General features: G+C 43.5%; 1 protein-coding gene and 1 pseudogene across 1 annotated transcript in view; one reads left to right on the top strand and one right to left on the bottom strand.

Annotated features, from left to right (window-relative positions):
• The window catches only part of LOC139361334 (sterile alpha motif domain-containing protein 1-like), a 166162-nt gene that overhangs the window by 17665 nt on the left and 125567 nt on the right, over positions 1–22930 (top strand). The gene's annotated exons all lie outside the window — the stretch shown is intronic.
• Positions 19818–22300, bottom strand: LOC139361343 (coilin pseudogene; annotated as a pseudogene).

The raw sequence follows: 22930 nt of genomic DNA, 5'->3' as shown, positions 1-22930 counted from the left end.
CTTGGCTCACTGGAACCTCTGCCTCCTGGGTTCAAAGGAGTCTCCTGCCTCAGCCTCTCTAGTAGCTGGGACTACAGGTGTCTGCCACCACACCTGACTAAATTTTTTATATTTAGTAGAGACGGCATTTCACAATGTTGATCAGGCTGGTCTCGAACTCCTGACCTCGGATGATCCACCCACCTTGGCCTCTCAAAGTGCTGGGATTACCGGCAGGAGCTATCACGCTCCATCAATCCCACAAATTTAGGCATTATGATATATTGGAGCCACCACGCCCCACCAATTACTCAAATTGAGGCCTTATGATACATTGCTACTTTTGAATCACTTGTTTTTTACTTGTGTTTTCCCCCCTCCTTTTATTGATTGATTGATTGAGACAGAGTCTTGCTGTGTCACCCAGACTGGAGTACAGTGGCACAATCTCGGCTCACTGCAATCTCTGCCTCCCAGGTTCAAGCGATTCTCCTGCCTCTGCCTTCCCAGTAGCTGGGATTACATGCCCATGCCATTATGCCTGGCTAATTTTTGTATTTTCAGTAGAAACAGGGTTTTGCCATGTTGGCCAAGCTGGTCTCGAACTTCTGACCCCTGGTGATCCACCCGCCTCGGCCTCCCATAGTGCTGGGATTATAGGCGTGAGCCACCACATCCAGCCTCCCCTCCTTTTCCTTCAGAGATTTTAAGTGTTTTCTCTGCTCCATCTATTTAGTTATATATTATTGTCTTGACAATTTTGGCTTGAATTAAAATTACATACTTTCTTTCACCTGTCTTTATTAATATTTAAACATATTAAAATAATACATGTTCAAAATGAAATGAAACATTACAAATAAATGTAAAGGAAAAGCAGTATTCCCTCTCCAGTTCTGCTCTTGAAATAACCAGTTAACAAGATGATGAGCATCTTTCTATGATGTTCTCCAAGATTCACGTAAGTATTTGCAAGCATACAACAGCATATACAGGCCAGGCGCAGTGACTCACACCTGTAATCCCAGCACTTTGGGAGACTGAACCGGGTGGATCATTTGAGGTCGGGAGTTCGAGACTAGCCTGGCCAACATGATGAAACCCCATCGCTACAAAAAATACAAAAATTATTTGGGCGTGGTGGCAGGCGCCCTAATCCCAGCTACTTGGGAGGCAGAGGCATGAGAATCGCTTGAAGCCAGGAGGCGAAGGTTGCAGTGAGCTGATATCACATTACTGCACTCCCACCTGTGTGACAGAGTGAGATTCCATCTCAATAAATAAGTAAGTAAATAAAGAGAAAGGCAGGAAAAAAAAGATGAAAGAAAGAAAAAAGAGAAAGAAAGCAAACAAGAAAGCAAGCAAGAAAGAAAAAGAAAGAAAGAGAAAAGAAAGAGAAAGAAAAGAAAGAAAAAGAAAAAGAAAGAAAGAAAAAGAAAGAAAGAGAAAGAAAGAAAGAAAAGAAGGAAGGAAGGAAGGAAGGAAGGAAAGGAAGGAAGGAAGGAAGGGAAGTCGTGTGCTCACGTTGCTAAGATCGATGGTAAGAGCAAATTCTCTAGTGGTGAAAATACAAGAAGGAAAAAGAAATCTCTGTCAGTCTTTTTTGTTGCACCCCCAAGCTCTAAAAAGTACAGCCACATGTGTGATAAGTGCTTAGTTAAGATGAAAAAGGCATTAAATTTGTGCATGGAAATCATAAACAGAAATGTGTTTTGACTGACGGCAATTGGGTCAATGCTATCCAAGGTTCAGGCATCCACTCCGGGTCTTAGAACACATCTCCACAAGGCGCAGTGGCCCACACCTGTAATCGCAGCACTTCGGGAGGCCGAGGTGGGTGGATCACGAGGTCAGGAGATCAGGGCCATCCTGGCTAACGTGGTGAAACCCCATCTCTACTAAAAATACAAAAAAAAAAAAAAAAAAAGGCTGGGAGTGGTGGCATGCACCTGTAATCCTAGCTACTTGGGATGCTAAGGCAGGAGAATTGCTTTAACTGGGGAGGCGAAGGTTGCAGTGAGCTAGGATCATGCCACTGCACTCCAGCCTGGGTGACAGAGTGAGACTCTGTCTCAAAAGAAAACAAAAACAAAAACAAAAAAAAAGAAAGAAGGAAAGAAAAAGAGAGGAAGGAAGGAAGGAAATGGTCACAGTCACTTATGACACAGGAACTTTGCATTTATGTGAGTGGGGTAGTGGCAGTATATGGGGCAGGAACATTTTGTTGTAGATGAAGATGTTAAATTCAGTTGTGGAAGAAAGATGTATGTTACTGATGAGATGTCAAAAAATAGAAGATAGGAGGCATTTGTTCTGTTTTTCTGGCCACTCAGTACCTTTTGAACAGTTAAAAATTATTTTTGAGACAGAGGCTCACTCTGTTGCCCAGGCTTGAGTGCAGCGGTGCCATCACAGCTCACTGCAGCCTCAGACTTCTGGGCTCAAGCAATCCTCCCACCTCATCCTCTCAAAATGTTGGGATCACAGGCATGAGCCACCACTCCCTGTCCATTTTGAACACTTTTGTAGCTCTAGGAAATTTCTTCAGTTCCTTGGGCTCTTTTGAAGTAGAGCATGTGACTAAGTCTTGTGTCTAAGTTTCACCAATGAAACTCATATCAAGATATTTCAAAATTGATCAACTTAAGGTTTTACATGGAATTCGTTTTGTGGGCAAGGGTGGAGGTAGAGGTTCCGACTTTCACAGGCAAGAGTAGTTGCTCATGTATCATGTGTCAGGTGCAGACAGTACATCAGTGTGGCAACAGTGGCAATTCTCATAGTTCTTGTGCCAGCAGGACAGGCAGGTGACTTACTCACTATACCAGTCCCATGGCATAATTTTGGGCATAGTTCCTAGAAGCTTAGCCTTGAGCCTGGATTTCTATCCCTCCCAATCATTCTGTGAGCTACTACCTTTTTGGCTTAATTACCAAAGGCTGGGACTGTTGCTTGCAATTGGAAGCCTTGAATGTTAAAGTATTAAACAATAAAACAGGCCAGGCCTGGTGACTGATGCCTGTAATCCCAGCGCTTCACAAAGCTAGGGCAGGTGGATCATTTCAGCTCTGGAATTTGAAACCAGCCCAGGCAACATGGCAGAGCCCGGTCTCTACAAAGAAATACAAAAATTAGCCAGGCATGGTGGTGTGCGCCTGTAATCCCATCTACTTTGGAATCTGGGGAGGGAGGATCATCTGAGCCCGGGTAGGTCCAGGCTGCAGTGCCGTGATCACACCACTGCACTCCAGCCAGGGTGACAGAGTAACACTGTCTCAAAAAAAAAAAAAATGAAAAATCATATGTTTAGTTCCTTTAACCCCCAGTCCCCAGCTTTTGGTGTTTTAGAGGTACTTCATTATTGGATGATGATATTCACTTGGGTGACTAGTAGGGCAGGCTATGAATACAATTGGTATCTTAATTGAATTTGAGGAGCTGATTCATTAAAACTACATACAAGTGGCTTAGGTATTAAAAGCCCCTGTCCCACAGATGGAAGGAGGTCACATTTCTTCTTCTTTGCCACTCTCCCATCTTCCAACTTGCCCCCTACCCTGCTTCCTCATTCAACTACCAGCCCACCTCTCCCCTTACCTTGTTCAGTGACGTTTTTCAGTGTCTACACTGTCTACACTCACCTGCCACTTAATCCTTCCTCAACCAATCCGCCCACTCACCCACCCCTCTAAGGCTGCCCTTGCCAAAGTCACACAGGGACCCACAGCCTCTCCATACATACTTCTTAACTTCCCTGGCCTGGGCAGCATTTCTGTTCAGTTAAGAAAATACTTATTATATACCTGCCCTGTTTAGGGCACAGAAAATTCTCAAGTGACTGTGATATAGTCAACCACTTCCTCTTTCTTTCTTTCTTTTTTTTTCTTTTGAGACAGAGTCTTGCTCTGTCACCCAGGCTGGAGTGCAGTGGCGTGATCTCAGCTCATTGCAACCTCCACCTCCTGGAGTTCAAGTGATTCTCCTGCCTCAGCCTCCAGAGTACCTGGGATTACAGGCACTCACCATCATGCCTTTCTAATTTTGTATTCTTTTTGAAGAGACTGGGTTTCACCATGTCCGCTATGCTGGTCTTGAACTCCTGACCTCAGGGGATCCACCCCTCTCAGCCTCCCAAAGTGCTAGGATTATAGGCGTGAGCCAACGCGCCTGGCCCACTTCCTTTTTCTTAAAATTCCCTTTGCTCTTGAGTTTTACAGCACGTTCCTTTCTTCTTCCTGTCTCTTCTGCAGGTTCATCGTGCGCAGTCACACTTTAAGTGGACTTCCATCTTGACTCCCTTCTCATCCCAATTAACAGACTCTTTCCAAGAAAGTTCACCATCAAATCCAGCTCAGATCTCTCTCCTCAGCTTCTGACCCTCATTTCCTGCTTCCAAGGGATATTTTCAACTGAGATGCAGGGCACCTCAGATTCCACTTGTCTGATTCCACATGCCCGCTGGTCTCACCACACTTTCTCATGGGTTTGGTGGGTTTTAGAGCTGTTTTCCTAAGGCCTGGGAGACCCAGGGTGATCTGCTCTCTGCTCCCCACTCCCCAGCCTCCCAGCCCCCTTGCCTGCTGCCCCTGCTGTCTGGAACAGGCTTCCTCCCTCTTAAACTGGCTCCTATTTTGCATCCTCTCAGGCCTCCTTGTGGAAGGCCCCTCAAAATTATCTGGTTGCCTTGTTAGAAATGAAAGTTTCTTAGTACCCACCTCGAACATCTTTTCAAATTTTGAGGGGAAGGCCCTGTTTGTACATTTTTATGAAGCTCCCCAGGTGATGACAGTGCCTTCTCAAGTTGAGAACAAGAGAAAAAGAGGATACATTCTAGATGAAGTAAAGCACCAGTGGGCAGGATTTAACAATTGTCTGGATACAGAATGTGAGGGAGAGGGAAGAAAGAGGAGCCCTCCGGAATTTGAGGCTTGGAGAATGACATACTGGTGAGTGAACTAAAGGAGCCCTAAAATGATTTTTTTGTGGGTAAAGAAATAAAATTCAGTTGTTTTACCTTCAGTTTGCCACGCTAAGGAGACCTGAGTAGAAAATGAATGAAAAACATTGCTGAGGTCCTTTCTGAAATTACTTGTGTAAATTCAAAACTATCTTTTATTGTTTTCCTTCATCTAATGTTAAAACCCAAGTTGTGAACCCAATTGAAGGGATAATACAAATGATCTTAAAGTAGACAGATCTGTGTCAGTGTTGACTAGCAAAAGGCGAGAATACCTGGAATTGAATTAAAGCATGAGCTGTAGAAGAAGCTGCTTAATTAGAGCTCAAACTTATCAGCACATCTCTTTCTCTAAGCATTTTCTAAAACAATTATCCTAATTTATGTTTTTGAATTGCAAAAGGAATAGGTACCCCTGAACTCTCACCTGCCACTTACTAAAAAAATTTAAGTCTTCTTGGAGAGTCTTTTGAAAATGGTCTCTGGTATTGGCACAGATGTTTATTTGTATATTAAAATAAGACAACACAATGTATTGATAAAGTCTACCTCTACAGAATCAATGCCATGGTCATTGAAATGCAAGATTAGAGAAAAAGTGTATTTCCTAATTGTTTATACTATAAAGTTAATCCATTGAAATCTGAACCCTAAAATTATAGTTCAGCCTTAACATGATCTAGCAAATAGAAAATTATAACTGAATACAAGGCTTAAAGTTACAAAAGAGATTTAGAACTAAATAGCAACTGAACCTCTGATGATGAAAGGAAACTCTATTATAAAGACCTAACATTGAGTGTCCTATGTTAACATTTGTTATTTCAAGACTTGTGCTTTTATAGATATGAAAGTATTTAAATTTGCTGTTATATTCTTTATGGCCTTAAATCAGCAAAGCCCAAACTTCTCCATGACCAGAACCAAATGTTATTTTCTAAAGAAAAGAGCTGTAGGATCAGGGAAGTGTCAAGCAATTCATCAGGAAGAAAGAGGACAAGAAGCCAAGACAAGCCTTGACTCTAGAGCATAGTGGGTACTTAACCCTTTATCATAAAATATAAACACTTTTTTTAATGGAAAGAATCTTTCTGAATTAATGTTTTCTTCTCAGTTTAAAGAGAATTTGAAGTCCTAAATTCAAGTTTAATAACCAGAGATAGAACAGATCATGAGAGCCGGCAATCTATTGCAGGGTCCTCCTTTACTGATGAGTGTGGGATGGGGCAAAAGTGAGCCCAGGTCAGTGGCAGAGCTAGGAGCACCTCCCTGGGGTCCCAGCACCCTCCCCTCTGTGAGCTCCCCCATGTGAGGCCATCATCTGGAGCCTTCTACTTCCATGCATACTTTTTTTTTTTTTTTTGAGACAGAGTCTCCCTCCTTTTCCCAGGCTGGAGTGCAGTGGCATGATCTTGCAATCTTGGCTCACTGCAACCTTCGCCTCCTGGATTCAAGGGATTCTTCTACCTCAGCCTCCTGAGTAGCTGAGATTACAGGCATGTACCACCATGCCCAGCTAATTTTTGTATTTTTAGTAGAGATGGGGTTTCACCATGTTGGTCAGGCTGGTCTCGAACTCCTGAGCTCAGGCAATCTGCCTGCCTTGGCCTCCCAAAGTGCTAGGATTACAGGAATAAGCCACCGTGCCTGGCCTCCACACATACATTTAAAGTGAAAAAAATCAGTGCTTCTCATTCTTAAGGTCTCCAATGGACACCATCAGAATTAAACTTTAACATGTGCCCAAATCCTGGAAATAAAATGTAGATGATAAATTTTATAATGCTCAATCAACATTTTAATTTTTTAAAGCTAAAACAGTCATCTCATGGTTGAATAATTTTCATTTTGAAAAGTTCAATTGTGTGTGTGGGTGTGAGTTCGTGTTGTCATAATGGAGATTGCGTTCAATTCAATAAAAAGATATGAAAGACCTATGTATTGGCCCCATTCTAGAGATGGTGGAGGGCAGAGAGAAATGACACGGAACTAAGCTTAAGGAATACACCATCTAGCCAGGAGGCAGACCCACAGCCAAATATGTAAGACAGTGGGATAACTCTAGCGGAATAGTTGTGTGCTGGAACCAGCTAGCCAGAGCCCGTCTCTGTAGTGAGTGTGCATCTCTTCCCAACTCTGCTTTCAGCATCTTCACATTCATAGCTTGAAGGTGGCTATGGTGGGAGTATTTACACCACAGAAATCAGCAAATGCTATGCATCAGCCTCTAGGAAGGCCAATTATGAAACACCAGCATACTACTGGATAGAAGGCGTCAGAGAAAAGGTGAGTTTTGCAGAATGGAAATCTCAGTTTGATGAGAGCTTTGGATGGAGGAGAAGGCAGTAAGAAGAAGGGATGCCAGCTGGAAGGAATACATATATATAGAGGCAGAGCATGCTTAGGAAAAAAAAGTAGATCAGTGGCTCTCAAATGTAAATATCAATCAACATCACCTGCAGGGTTTGTTAAAACACAAACTGCTGGGCCCTGCCCCCAGAGTTTCTGATTTAATAAATCTGGGGTAGGGCCTGAGGATGTGCATTTCTAACAAGTTCTCAGGTGATACTAATGCTGCTGGTTTGGGGGCCCCACTTTAAGAACTAACCAAAGTAAATGATGGAATACTCCATGCCATGCCACACACACACACACACACACACACACACCTGGATTTCCTCTAGCTCCTCAGCTTTTGAGACGTGTTTCAGGGGCCAGCAACATCAGCATTTCTGGGAGCTTATTATAAAAGCAGACTCTCAGGCCCCCACCTCAGACCTATTGACTCAGAATCTACAGTTTTTTTGTTTGTTTTTGTGTGTGTGTGTGTCTGTGTGTGTGTGTGTGTGTGTGTGTGTGTGTGTGTGTTTTGAGCCGGAGTCTTGCTCTATTGCCCAGGCTGGAGTGCAGAGGTGCTATCTTGGCTCACTGCAAGCTCCGCCTCCCAGGTTCACACCATTCTCCTTCCTCAGTCTCCTGAGTATCTGGGACTACAGGTGCCTGCCACCATGCCCGGCTAATTTATTGTATTTTAGTAGAGATGGGTTTTCACCGTGTTAGCCAGGATGGTCTCTATCTCCTGACCTTGTGATCCACCTGCCTTGGCCTCCCAAAGTGCTGGGATTACAGGCATAAGCTATTGCGCCTGGCCCAGAATCTACAGTTTAACAAGATATCCAGGTGATCCTTATGTGTGTAAAAGTTTGATAAGCACTGTTCTATCTAGCCGACTAGTTCCCAGCCCAGGCCTGCACATGAGAATCCCCTGGAGAGGCTTTTCAAAAGTACTTGTGCCCAGGTCCCACTGTAATGCACTTGATTTAGGAATGAGTCAGGGCATGGGTTTGGTTTCAGAGCTCCCCAGGTGATTGTAATGTGCAACCAGGGCTGAGAACCACCGCTATGGGTATCACCCTCAGTTAGAAGAGTTCCCCATCAGGGCACTGTTTTGAACATTCTGTCATGGAAGTTCGGAAGAGCAGCCAAAAGCTGCAAAGCCATAACTACCTGCTGATAACAGAACTGGAGCAGGTACAGGCAGATTACTCTCTTTCATGCTTCTCCCCTCTCGCCTCACAAATCTGTCTTCCTTTTGCTTGCCTTTGACCTCCCATTCTTTTAGTTTCTCTTTCACTCTCCCTTAATGATATATAATATTAGTTAATTTAAAAATTGTTTATAATTATGTAACTATATAGCTAATTATATAACTATATATTAATTATATAGTAGTTAATATAAAACACTTTCCACAGGAGCATATCATTTTAGTATGTAAAACACTGAAATGTATATAGACGACCCTTGAACAACATGTCCACTTCTAGGCAGATTTTCTTCTGCCTCTGCCAGCCCGAGACAGCAAGGCCAACCCCTCCTCTTCTTCCTCCTCCTCAGCCTACTCAAGGTGAAGATGACGACAAAGGTCTGCCTTTATAATGCTCCACCTACACTTGATGAACAGTAAATATCTTTTCTCTTCCTTATGATTTTCTTAATAACATTTCATTTCCTCTAGCTTACTTTATTGTAAGAATATGGTATATAATACATATAACATACATCTTATGTGTTCATCAACTGTTTTGGTTTCAGGCTTCAGGTCAACAGTAGTTAAGTTTTGGGAGAGTCAAAGATTAAACTCGAATTTTCAGCTGCATGGGAGTAGGTGTCCCTAACCCACATGTTGTTCAAGGGTCAACTGTGTTTAGTTTTAACATATGGAATCTTATTAGATAATATGAAAAGGACATAGCTTAAAAGCCCTTGTATTCTGAAAGCTACGTGGCTTTGATGTGCCATTTTAATAACAGGTAAATTGAATGTTTTGGATTTCTGTCTCTAAAACAAAACCAATGCAATTACTAGTTAAGATGCTTTGTATTTGCCTATGGCCCTGAACAGACCTGCCACCCCCCGATCCCCAGACACACTCCTCAGAATTTGACCCTAATCGAAGTTCTCACCCTAGTTTAGGGCACATGTCTATGCAGTGTGTACTATGAGAGCGCACTCAGTGCAGTTAGATTATGCAGTCTTCTGGGACAGTTTGGCCATTCCAAGGGGCTTTGCCATATAATAAAAGCCATTAGCACTGAACTTCAAAGACATTAGGGGAAGTGAAAGAAGCCAGACACAAAAGACTATTGTATGATTCCATTTGTATAAAATGCCCAGAAAAGACATATCTATAGAGAGAAGGTAAATTAGCAGTTACCTGGGGTGGGAGAGAGAAATAACTGCAAATGGACACTGCCAGGTTTTCGTGGGGGGAGGGGATAGAAATGTTCCAAAATTAGATTATTCCTATTGTGGCACAATTCTATAAATATATTCAAAAACTATCTAATTGTACTGGTAAAATAGATGCATTCATTGATGTGTAAATTATACCTCAATAAAGCTACTAAAAAATAGCAAATCACCAATTAGCACTAAATATTTCTCCACCTTAAAATAAGTTATTTCACCCTCGTCCTTTACTAGTAATACCCGGTGAAGAGGAAGGAGCAAAATGGTTTTAAGGCAGACTCACTTATTAAAGAGAAGTATATATTCCCATTGCCGGTGGTTTGATACCATTTTTATTTCCTTTCAAGTACTCTGAGATCTGGCAGGGCGAGGAAAGGAGGGAGCGGGGCAAAAGGAGGAAAATTTGAAAAGAAATAAAAGCTATCGGAATTTTTTTTTTTTTTTTTTTTTTTTTTGAGACGCAGTTTCGCTTTTGAACCTGGGAGGCAGAGGTTTTTAAAACAGCTGCCTGGGGAAGTGGCGGGACTGAGGGGATGGCGGCGCTGCCAGAAAGTATTAACCCCACAGGCGCCCACATCTGGCGGGAGCGAGGGCTTTGGCAGAGTCCGGTCCGCCCATACTAGTCTGTACAGGGGAGCTGTCGCACCCGCTGATTTATCATTCCCTGATGTCACGGGGATGGGATGTTGAAATTGTGGCTAGAATGTGAAATACGAAAAACACGAAGACTATGGTTTAGCATCCGGGGGAGATCAGCACTAGCCTGCAGAAGAGCTTGTGAACGGGAGGCATCCTCGGCCCTCGCCTGTAGGTTTTTTACTCCAACACTCAAGCTGGGGATCTGGGCGGGCAGAGAGTTCTTGGGTTAGAGCAGACAGAGGCAAAAGTGGAATTAGTAAGAGCAAAACCACTGCTGTGCCGCTATGGGGATAGTGCGGGTGAGCGCCGGGAGGACCAAAGTAAGTTTCAATTAAACAGAGACCTGATGTTGAAGGATAAATAAAACAACGTGGGGTGTAAACAGCTTAAATCAGGGATTCAAGTACACCTGCGGGCGACTAGACCTGATAATTTGTAGTCTCGGAGAAGATGCAGATGAGCAGGATAATATCCGCAAATTTTGCTCCTTAAAAGAAATAATAGCTTGAATTTTAAGGAGGTACTAAATAAGAGAACTAAGTGGGAGAATGATTTTAACAGTTATTTGTGGAGAAAAAGGTGAGTTAGCAAAGGAAACACAAAACTACATGTATGTAAATCTTTCATCAAAAAAAGTAAAAGATCAATGCTTTGTGTGATTTCTTTTTTCCCTCCTAGGATTTACATAGTGTGTTGAAGTTTTCCTTTTCTTTTTCTTTTTTTCCTTTTTTTTTTGCATTTCCACCTTTCAGCATGCCCCTATTTACAGGGAAAAATGCAGTTTCCACATTTTGGTTATCAAAATAAGCGCTGACAACCGTTCCCTCAATATTTACAGTTTGTTTTAATTATTTCCTGTCATACCAAATGCATCTACGATATGGATTTTAACAACTGGCCTCAAGACATGGGCGTGCTGCGTTGAAAGTTAAATAGTACAGCTTGACTACTGAATCCTGAGGTTCATTCATTTGTTTATTTATTCATTCATCCAGAAAAACTACTGCCCCAGGCACTGTACAGAAATGAACAAGTCTGCCTGCCTTTACAAAGCATGCTATCTGCTCAATGGGATGATACAAAAAGTGTGTGTGTGTGTGTGTGTGTGTGTGTGTGTGTGTGTGTGTAGCTGGTACCCAGCTAGAGTACTGAGTCCATTTTGCAACAATAGGTGGAAATATATATAAAGGAGTTCTTTTTCTGTCCAGCAATATCGGGCAGTGGAACTTTGCCAGAAGTCAGTACTTCAGGTAGCTGAGGATAATCATTCTCAAGAACCAATTAAAAAATTGTAAAAGAATCACTCTAAAATGTTTGCTGGGAATCACTCTAAAATGTAGTACTTACTCCTCTGCCTTCCTTTCATTTGGTCATGATGACCCTTGACTACAGTTGCTTTAATACAGGGAGTCAGGGGCCTGGGAGGTTTTTGTTTACTTGTGTATTTATTGTATGTCACAGTTTCATCCTTATTGCTGTGTGATTTGGGGCCATTAACCTCACTAGTTGTGCTTCATCTGTAAAAGGAGGGGGTGACTTCAGTAGAAGTTCTTTAAAGGCCTGTTCTAGTTTTGATGTTTGTTGCTTACATTGTGCCATCAGTAAAGTCTCAGTGCCTTTACAACATGGAAGGAAGCGTGCCCCCTTGGGAAATGCCCATAGTATGTGAGGACTTGGGACCCTTGTTAGGATCAAGGCTGTGCTTGTTAGAATTGTGTCCAAGGTACCTGTAGACATGTTCTGAGGGAGGCTGTGCAAAGCTCTTGGAGGTTTCCAGGTCATGAACTTGACAGCCTCTGTGAACTTGTCAGGATGCTCACAGGCTTCTTTTTGTTTTGTTTCTCTCTTGCTCCTATTTATTTATTTGGCTTGTTTTTCCCTTCAGTCATAGTCTGGAAAATTGAGGTCACTTTAAACCTTATCTCTAGATAAATGGAGTATAACTACACATACACACCTTCCAATCGTGCTATTCGAGGCAGAGGGGAATTTTTCCTACTGTGCATCTCTAAATTTCCAGAACAATGGCACAAAATACATTTCACTTTTCTGTTCATCAATTAAGTTAGCTTCTTCTCTGAAACTGCTATCAAGGAATTCAGCAAACATTTAGTAAGTAGGCACCTTCTCTACTCCAGCCCTGGAAGAGTTGCTGAAAATAGAGAGATGAAAAGCCTGATCCCTAACAGGGCGAAGTTCCCTGGTATGTGCAGCTCACTGGCATAATGTCATGACACAGCCCTGCATGGCCCACTGGTCTCACCACAGTCTCTCATGGGTTTGTAATTCAGATGTGTTTTTATGTTTTGCCCCAGATAAAGACCTAAAAAGTGCAAGTGAAATCCGACTGTTCTGTTAAAATAGAAAACGTATTTGATGTTGCCTATATTTATGCCTTCTCCACATATTTGATAATTAAAGGGTCATTGTTATTTGCGGTCATAACAATATGATGTAATACATGATTATTGTGGAAATCTTGGAAAATAAAGAAAACTTGGAAAAAGGGAATAAAAATCTGCATGAGTTGCTCCACTTAGAGGCAACTACTGCCAACATTATGGGCTATTTCCTTCAGGTCTATATTTTTACTTACTGACACTTTGCCAGGAACTGTGCTAGTGACACTGTAATGAATGACTGCATCCTCCCCTCAGAGCTCACGGCTTAGAGACCTTGTGTTAAGTGTGATGACCTGGAAGTACAAAAAGAAAGTAGGAGGGGCTTGACCTCGGGGCACTTCCATGGACTCTGGGTTTATGAAAGGGTTTCCAGAGGGAGAGGCATTTAAGTTGAGACCTCATAGCACTTCCATGGACTCTGGGTTTAGGGAAGGGTTTCCAGAGGGAGAGATATTTAAGTTAAGACCTAAAAAATCAGGGGAAGTTGTCCAGGAGATGGGAAAGATGCCAATGGGGGGAAGGCGTAAGTGAAACATGGCTTTGGGGTGACTGGAGGGCAGAGGGCTGAGGCCTCCAGGAGGAGGAGTGATAAGAGATGGTGCTGTGGAGGTAAGCCACGCCCCAGGCAGGGAGCTTATCAACCCAGTTATTACTATTCTGTAGCAACAACTTTGGGTCCTGAGTCTTTCTGGTTTTATTTCATTTTAGATTCTGCACTTAATACCATAGCATAATCTTGTTTTATATTAATATAAATTATTTTAATGGATATATAATAGACCTCCTATGGATGAGGCATCATTGACTTAACTGTGCTCCTTTTGTTGAAGATGAATCTACCAAGAATTTAAAACAAAAAATAGCCTTTTTTTTTTTTTGCTTCACATTCCACTTCCCTTATGGTTCTCCGTGGTCTCCAGGTAACAGTAAAACTGGAACATTCTAAGCAAGATAGATACATTCATGTTCTTTTACCCCAAATCAGAATTTGGACCATCAACCAGAATCCACTGCCTCATGACTCCTGGCAGCAGCTGTTAAATTCCCTTCCAGAAGCAGAATCAACACAGCTTTCATTTCTTCCTCTAAGCAGCCCACTCCTGCATCCGAAGAAAGATCAATGCACAGAACCTGTTTCTAGGTAGTACCAAATCCCGTCTTCCTTCCTCCACTGGTCTCCCCCTTCTCCCCCTATTCTAAAAAAAAACTAGGATCAGAATCGGTTGACAAAATATCAACCTTTCATTAAAGAAAACAGTTTAGAAGAAACAATCATTGCAGACAAAAACCGTGTATGACGAAACACACCCTTTCATCCCTCTTAACCCAGGAAAGTTACGAGCACTCATTCATACCTTCATTCATTGGTTTATTCAACAAGTACTAATTTGGTGTTAGGCCACCCTCTGAGTATAGAGTAAGGGCCAAAACCAACCTAGCTGCTGCCTTGCAGACCCTACAGCTGAGAAAAGAGTCTGACATTCCACAAACAAACATATCAAGTATTTTATGACCTATGGTGGTAGGTGGTGCTATGAAAGTAAACAGATATGAAGGAAAAAGCACAGCAAATCTAAGGAATTGGAAGGAGGCTGTGGCTGTGCACAATGAGAGCGTGGGAGAATGTTGTCAAATGAGCAAAAGAAGTTTTCTCATTTTTTTTCCTCTTTCTCCTTAACATAGCCATAGAAAGTCTTGTGGGAGATGGAGTATATCTGCCCATTTGGAAACCAAAAGGCTCATCTTCAGATTGGGAGGCTTGGCAGTGGGGCAGGGGAACACTTCCTGTCACCTTCAATTCCTTCAGCCTCCTATTTCCTTTGGTCTTTGAGGCCCTCAGGGCCAGTAACCTGGATATGAAGGCAGCTCTCGAGAAAATTAAAATACTAAAAGCACACATGAATGAAGAAATTCTGTTTATGTAGGTGCCATTTCTGTACAGCTCATTGATTTCCCTTCTGTTGGTTGTTCTTAAAAATTATCTTGTGAAGATAGAATGTTATTGTGAGCACAGTTGTTAATATTAATGTTATATTTCTATTAGTTCATTCTCATGCTGCTGTAAGAAGAGGCCAGAGACAAACCCAGGTAATTTACAAAGAAAAGAGGTTTAATTGACTCACAGTTCTGCATGACTGGGGAAGCCCCAGGAAACTTGCAGTCCTGGCAGAATACACCTCTTCATAGGGCAGCAGGAGAGGGAAGGAGGCATCTCTTCACAGAACAGCAGGAGAGAGAATGAGAGCCAAGTGAAGGAGGAAGCCCCTTATAAAACCATTGGATCTCATGAGAACTCGATTACTATCATGAGAACAGCATCAGGGAAACTGCCCTCATGATTCAATTACCTCCTACCGGGTCCCTCCCATGACATGTGGGGATTATGGGATTACAATTCAAGATGAGATTTGGATGGGGACACAAAGCTAAACCATATCAATATCCAACACCCACAGATTCTCAGAGAAGTAAGATTACCTTTAGACTATATTATTGATGTACTCTGCCTAACCAAATCAGTTGGAACTCTTTCGGTTACAAGTGACAGAAAACCCAACTCAAGTTGGATTAAGCAAAGAGGGAATTTGCTGGCTTATGTGACTCAATAGTCCTGGGCTAGGGTTAAGTGTCAGGCGCAACGTAATGTGGGGGTTAAACAATATTATTAGTATTCAGCACAGCTCTGTTCTTCCCATGTGTTGACTTTGTTCTCAGACAGTATCTCCCTTCGGGGTCAGAAGGCAGCTGCTGCATCTCAGCTTAAAATCACGTAGTGAAAAGGGAGCTGAATACAACCAGTGCCCACCCCGGGAGCTGGGAGGTGAGGGGTGGAAGGAAATCCACGCAGTGCATATGGCTGAGGGTGAGGGAGGCATGGACCCTGAAGAAAATGCAAGGTATTAAACTTTTCTCTTTTAGAAGAAAGGTAAATCCTCTAACAGTCCTGCCCCCTAAAAAAAAATCACTATATCTCAAACTTAACTTTTGATAGGACCCACTTATGTTACTTGATAGAAGAGAAACTCAGAGAACAGGCCTTTGTTACTTTCTCAGGAAGCCGAGTTACAAGTTGAATGTGGACATCCTCCTTTGTTTTTATACCATTTATTTTCAACCTAACAGAATTTCCTTGAAATATTCTGGTATTTGCTGGGCACCCTTACCCAGCTACCAGTACCAATCCAGACTTACCCTATTTTTATGGATGTTCTATCATTTCATTGAGATTGGGAGGAAGGGCCATGTCACCCTAAAAACTGAGTCTACCGTTTTTCACTCATTCAACTTTGAAACACAGCTTGTCTTGCTGTTTGCAGTTGTGAGGGAGTGAGAAATGTAACATTTTTTTGCAAAACGTTTCAAATACTGGAGACTCAGTAACATCCCATTTCTGGCAACCCCTAGGGGAAAGGAGGAAGCAGTAATGAGCAAAACCCTCCTGGGGAAAAGAGCACAGGAGATGGAGTGTGAGTGGTTACTCCTCAGTGATGCAGGGTCCGAGCAAGTCAGGGCTTCTGAGGGAGGCTGCTGCCAAGGGCTCTGACTTGCCTGCCCCATGGGCCAAGGCTTGCCTTAGCCACAATAGTTTACTATGCCCAGACAAAAAGGAAATACACGAACAGAGAGCATGTCAAGTTTATGGCCACCGCCAAGAATAAGAGCCAGAATCCCCCAGTCAGGCTTCTCCTTGACCTTTCAGCTTTCATGAGGGTGGAGCCAGGCCAGGTGAACCAACCTGAGCACCTCTGTGTACAAGCCTGTGGTTTGCTTGGGAAAGTGAGTGCTTGCAAGGGCTGCTTATGGCTCCTCAGCCTGAATGAGGATGCCCATTGTAAGAGAGCTGTGTGTATGCTGTGAGTCTGCCCATCCAGGTTTGCAGGCAGAAGATATGTATGCCTTCTTTGGAGGAGGTGGAGGCTGGACATGGCTTTCTCCAAACTGTTTTACTTTATTTTTTCCTGTGATGTCCGTCCAGCCAGTCTGCATAGCATCTGCCCTTTCCAGTCAAGAGGCTTGCCGGAGAAGATACTGAGGGGCCACATAATGAGAGCGGAGCCACACAGTATCACTTAGAGCTTAAGGACAGTCAGCACCTCTGGGCTTAGACTAGATAGAACGCATTACCTGATACAACAGAAGAGAAACTCGTGGAAGTTTCATAAATTAAGTTGAAATTCATAAATTAAGTTGAATTTGGCACAAAAGGAAAGGAAGTTGAGCATCTTCCTTTCCTTTTGTGCCAAATTCTACTTAATTTATGAATTTGACTGAGCCTAACCCCTTACCATACCTTGCCCACTTTCAGGCAGACCATGCACCAACATGGGGAGGCAGGCACTGGAATACAGAAAGGTTTGCTGAGGCCGTTTGATGTGCAGAACATCCAAAGGATAAGCTTTGGGCCCTGATTCCTTTGCTAACTAGGTGGGTGGCATTGGGTAACTTTCTTTCTCTCTATGGGCCACATTCTCCTCAATAGTAAAATAGGTAATGGTCAAAATGATTTTCATGGCCTTGTATAATTCTCACGCTAAGATAGGACAGTGCATAAAAACTCATAGTTACCTAAATCACCATTCTATGAGGAAACAGGAAAATGTGGCACCATTGCAAGTTCTCTTTCTCCCCCTAGGACCATTGCACAATGCTAGAAGTGATGTCTGCCTCCCGTGATAGAGTGAGCACCTCCCTGATGGGGCTGGGCATGGCATGGGGCTGTACATTAGCATGGAGGCCTGGGCTCCCTTTGTACTGGCAAAACACCCGAGGTTCACTTGGATTCAGGGACCATCCCTAACCTGTCACCATGTGGGAGGTACCACATGGAAGACACAGACATATAGAAAATATAGTCTCCACCCTCAGTATTTCTAGCTAATCTGAGCTTCTTCTAGTTACTCAATGTTTCTCCTTTTTCTTGTTTACTTCTAAACTTTGCACATGCTGTGGCCTCAGCCTGAAATGCTCTCTTTGTCGCCCTGTTATGAGGACTGCTGTGTACAGCTGTGGAAATTTCATGCTGCATAATTCTAGGTCTATTTACATAAATGTATATGGTGCCCTCAGAGATGTGCAGTGTACAACTTATACAACTGCACAGCATGGCTCCAACTGCCACCTCCACCCCATTTCCCTTTTGTGGGTGTAGCTCATACTCATCTCAGTCTTCAGCTTAGTCATTACATTTCCTTTCCTTCTGACCATCTTTGTTTCTTCCTTCTTTCCCTCTCTTTCTTCCTGTCTCTCACATTTATTGACCACCTACTTTGTGCCAGGACCTGTGCTAGGAGCTGTGTATACAACTGTAACAAAAGAGAGTCCCTGCTCTTGTGAAACATTTATATTGTTCTTCCTCCAGGAAGCCTTCCCTGACTGCACCATAATTGTATCAGGTGCCTGCTGACCCATGAACAGCTCTCACCTGGGGACCTTGTGCCCTAGAATATAGGGCCTCTGGTGTGAAGGAAATCTGAGGGTAGGAGGGGCTGGGGGAGACTGAGTTGGCGCTCCATTCTTTCCAATTTCCTGTACTTACGAGTGCCCTGGGGCATTTACGAAACTCATTAGTAAAGCAGCAATTAATGTGGGACCCAGAGTGTGGCTTCTTCCTGCCAGGGAGGCCACAAAGTTCCAGAACGTCCCAGGGAGGAATGGGGCACAACCCAGGCCTGCCTCCTGGGGCTGCAAAACAATCCCCGATGAGTCCTCTCCAGGGGAGGGTGCAGTCACCTGCAAGGAGGCAGCTGAGCTGAGGGTGTTCTCCAGGAGGCTTAAAATTGCCGGGCTCCTTCCACAAATGCCTTCCCAACACTGTTTAGGGTGGTGAATGCCAGGAAACTAATGAATCTGAGCTTAGGGAATTAATTGTTGATGAAATAATGTGAACAGTGTGCTTCCTGTTCATCGGTCTCTATGGAAATTAATTAGCCCCACTTGGCAGCAAATAGGATTGAATTTTCAACTTAATTTACGAATTTGGCAAAACTATCTATGGGAAGTCTTGCCTGGAGGACCTTCCATGGCTGCTTCATGTCCCAACAGGCCTTGCCTTTCATAGAAGACATGATTGCTTTAAGAGAGTCCCAACCAGAGAAGAGGATGATGGAGGAGGCAAGAGGGGAAGGTACGATTGAACACAGGCTTTGATTGTGAGGCTCCAGCCAGACCCATGCTTCCTCCTGCCTTCCTGCCTCAACCCTCCCTGGTGGACCCCTCACCAGATGAAGGTTTGTTAGCTGAGCTGGGAAATGATGACTCAGAGCAACGGGGCTGACTTTCAGGCAAGGCCTGAGTTTGGTTTTAGTTATGCTGTGCTGTGTGCATGAACTAAAATTGCGGGATGATGTGAAAGAAAAATACATCTAATGAGAAGTGTGCTTTTTGGATTTTATTTTTAGTTCAATATGATTTTATTTAAATATGTGTATAGCTGAAGGAGGGATGTGATCTTTTTGTTAAATGAAACCAATTTTCACAGTATATATTTGGCCATTTTAACTTTGTAGTGAATAATAACAGAAAAGGAAGTTTCTGCTCAAGATCCTCACTCCAGCATACTCAACCAGATTCCTGGCAAGATGACACATTTCCTGGTCTGAGGCTCACAGCCAATCCTCTCACCCAAGTGGAACACCAACTCTCCTCCAGGCACACACACACACACACATCTTATTTTCACTACTCTACACAGGGCCCTGAGAATCCTTAATTTTAAAGTTGGGAAAAACGTGAAAGGATTCCTTAACTCATTGTCTGCGACAAATCCAACTACCTGTTAACTCTTAACAATTGGAAGTATAAAATACTTGAAATTTACAAGATGCTCCATTTAATGGAACAACTCAAATGCTAAAAAGTTAGGTCAAGTAACATGCTTTAATATTTTTAAATGTTACTTAAAACTTATTGAGACAAGATAGCAGCACATTCTTGGTACTATAAACTCCTACTGATGACTGCTGCTTGATGGCCAAAAACATTTGAAACAGAGAAAAAACCACACTGGATACAATAATGTCTGCAGGGAATGTCATGTTTTACATTTTGTTAACTGAAATTAAACCTGACAAAAAACCAAAGATCTACACAACCGACACCCATGTCATTTTAAATGATGAGGTAGATTGTTTCCTATGCAGTAAAGTGAAGATAACAAAAAAATCCATACAACTTCCAAATCCTCTTAAAAAAAAGTTTGGCTCCGTCTAAAAAAAAAAAAAAAGAAAAAAAGTTTGGGTTATAGTTACTTTCACAAACAGACATTCATAAACTATAAGGTGGAGATGTCATACTCAGGCAGGTTCTGTACTTGATGTATTCATCAGTCTTGGGTCAATCAACTCTCTCCAAAATACAGTGATCTTGCTCTCCTGTGTCAGTGTACTCCACTACCTCAGTTCCATTTTCATTGTGATAACCCAAATCAAATTGCCCAGGTTCTCTCAAGGCAGGTAAGGATGAAAGAATTTCTATATCTACTTGATGGGTCTCTGAATTGTGGCTTAATATTCTTCCTTCCTTGCAGTCAGAGACATCAGGAGGGTAACTGGATGTTAGTTCCAAAAGCTTAAATGCAATCTTTTCTCCAACTTGAGGGGCAGCTGCTAACAGTGGTAATAGACTATAGTCCTTCTTGTGTGTCTCTACCAGATTCTGGATAATAGCAGATGAATTTGTTACCACGTCATTTAATTGCTGTTGCCTCTGGTTATCAGTGCTTCTATTTACAACACAGGAAACAGGATGCCCTCATCCTCAACCTCTCCCCAGTATGCCCCGTCCCTTAGCTCCCTTCCAAGAAAAAAATGTTCTCTCCTCTACATCATCCTCTTCCTAAACTACTGGGGAGAGACACACTGGGAGAAGGACCAGGAGCCTGTCTACCACTATTTGGGCCAGAACGCCTCTATCCAGAAGCACCTGCAGTCTGTAATGACAGCCCTGGGCCTGGACAACCTCTTCCTGCAAAAAGGCCTGCTGTCTTTAAGAAACTCGCAGCACACTCCAGGGTGCTCGATGACATCAAGCATTGGTCATCTGACTCTGAACTAGAGTCTGAACTAGAAGATGTTGTTCCAGAGGTCTTGCCCTTGCTAGGGGTAAGGCAAAAGCCAGGTTTTATACCAGTTTGTCTGCAGTTGTATTTTTGGTAGAGGGTCCTTCCTTCGATAACTCAGTTGGTAATTTCTCTGAGGAATTTCTGGCCTCCAAAGTGACTTTACTGGGACCATCACTATAGATTCATCACAAGACTCAGATGCCAAGGAGGAAATGGGACTCTCTTTTGAGCAAACGCTTACAATACCTTTCCTTTTGGCTTTAACAAGGCTGTTTCTAGCAGAACTTTTTGGAGAACTACATCTCTGATTGGCCCAGTCTTTTACTGCCTGTATTTTAGGAGACTTGAGATTCTTGGCCTTTTTTTTATATTCACATTTCTCCTTTTTCTTTGGGGATTTTCTTTTGGTCTCTTCGTTATCATCACCCACGGTGCCACAGGTTGTTTTCTTTTTTCTTTCTTTCTTTTTTTTTTTTTTGCTGACAGTCTGATCTGTGACAGCTTCTGGTTCCAGATCCAAGACCTTCTCATTATTGTTATTGTTCTATTGCCTCTTCCAATGCTTCTTTGAATATTTGTAATCTGGTTCAGTTTCTTCATCCTCCTCTAACTGAAATGCCCCTTCTTTGCTTTTCTAAGAGATAAATTAGTCTCCCATTACTGATGACTACAGGATTCTCAGCGGCTCCTCTCTCTTCTAATTTAACTCTGAGGCAGTCGTTGTCTCTCACCAGGCGCGTGCTCTCGGTGGCGGGCAGGAGGCCCCCCTCCAGGTAGAGGCTTAGGAGGGCCCCAGAACTGAAGCCGAAGCGCTGGTGGATGAGACTAATGAGATCTGTGATGACTCGGCATCTGTTCAAGTCGACCAGAAGCCAGAAGGCCGTACAGTGTGGGGTAACTGGCAGTGGATAATCAGATTGAAACCGTAGCCTAACGATCTTGGAAGCTGCCATCTTGCTTGGTGCTCAGCGGAAGTCGAGAGATATTTTGGACTATTTTTAAATTGAGTTTGGAGGCTGGGGGGCATCTTCTTGAGTCTGGAGAGACTAATGTGAGGAATCGGCTCCTATGGGGCATGAATTAGAGCCTCGATCCTATATGCCCCTGAGTGGAACCCAGAACAGCTGCTGGCTCTCGCGAGTGAGCAGTCAGCCCTTGTCACCATGCGGGTCAGGCTCTCTGATTGGAGCTAGTATGTTCAGGAATCCCAATCAGGCATCCCTGCTGGGCAGTCAAAAATCCTGTGTAGGCCGGGTGCGGTGGCTCATGCCTGTTATCCCAGCACTTTGGGAGGCCGAGGCGGGTGGATTGCCTGAGGTCAGGGGCTCGAGACCAGCCTGGCCAACGTGGTGAAATTCCATCTCTACTGAAAATACAAACATTAGCCGGGCGTGGTGGCAGGTGCCTGTAATCCCAGCTACTCAGGGGGGCCAAGGCAGGAGAATTGCTTGAACCCAGGAGGCAGAGGTTACAGTGAGCTGAGATCGTGCCATCGCACTCCAGCTTGGGGAACAAGAGCGAGACTTTGTCTCAAAAAAAAAAAAAAAAATCCTATGTAGACCACCACTAAGCAGTGACTCCAACCTCTCCAGTCTTGGCTTATGTGACAGAGTGTGTGAATGCCTATCTGTGTGGTGTACATGCCTTTTTTTACAGCCCCTCAGTCTAGGCCAACCCCACTCCACTCATCGGCACATTCTCAGGCCTCCCTGGAGGCCACTGGGGAACTGTCCAGCCTCCTCCCGACCCCAGTGAGTCATGAGTGACCTCCACCCGCATCCCCACTTGGGAAATTTTCTAAATTGCCTCCTCTCTCAGCTCTCATCATACGTTAGTTTTTCTTCCTTCTCAAAGCTTCTCTGAAAGCAATTTTCACCTCCTGTCTCATTTTCCTTCTCCTGACCAGCATTGGTATGTTCTGTGTCCCCAGCCCCATCTCCAAGAGGATTGTCCAGCCCAACTGTGGTCTGTGGCGGGGGCCAGGGTTCAGCCCTGATGTCCTGCCCCATCCCCCTGGCTCCCCACCCAGTTTGGGGGCCCCCTGGTCCCCCTCTCCACTGTTCCTCCCCCAGGGCACTAAGGCACAGTACCTGGCAGCCAAGGCCCTAAAGAAGCAGTCGTGGCAATTCCACACCAAGTACA

Source organism: Macaca nemestrina, unplaced genomic scaffold (genome assembly GCF_043159975.1).
Source record: "Macaca nemestrina isolate mMacNem1 unplaced genomic scaffold, mMacNem.hap1 Scaffold_44, whole genome shotgun sequence".
In the NCBI taxonomy this organism is placed as follows: domain Eukaryota; kingdom Metazoa; phylum Chordata; class Mammalia; order Primates; family Cercopithecidae; genus Macaca; species Macaca nemestrina.
Note: the sequence above shows the minus strand (reverse complement) of the source record. Positions and strands in the feature narration are given on the sequence as shown.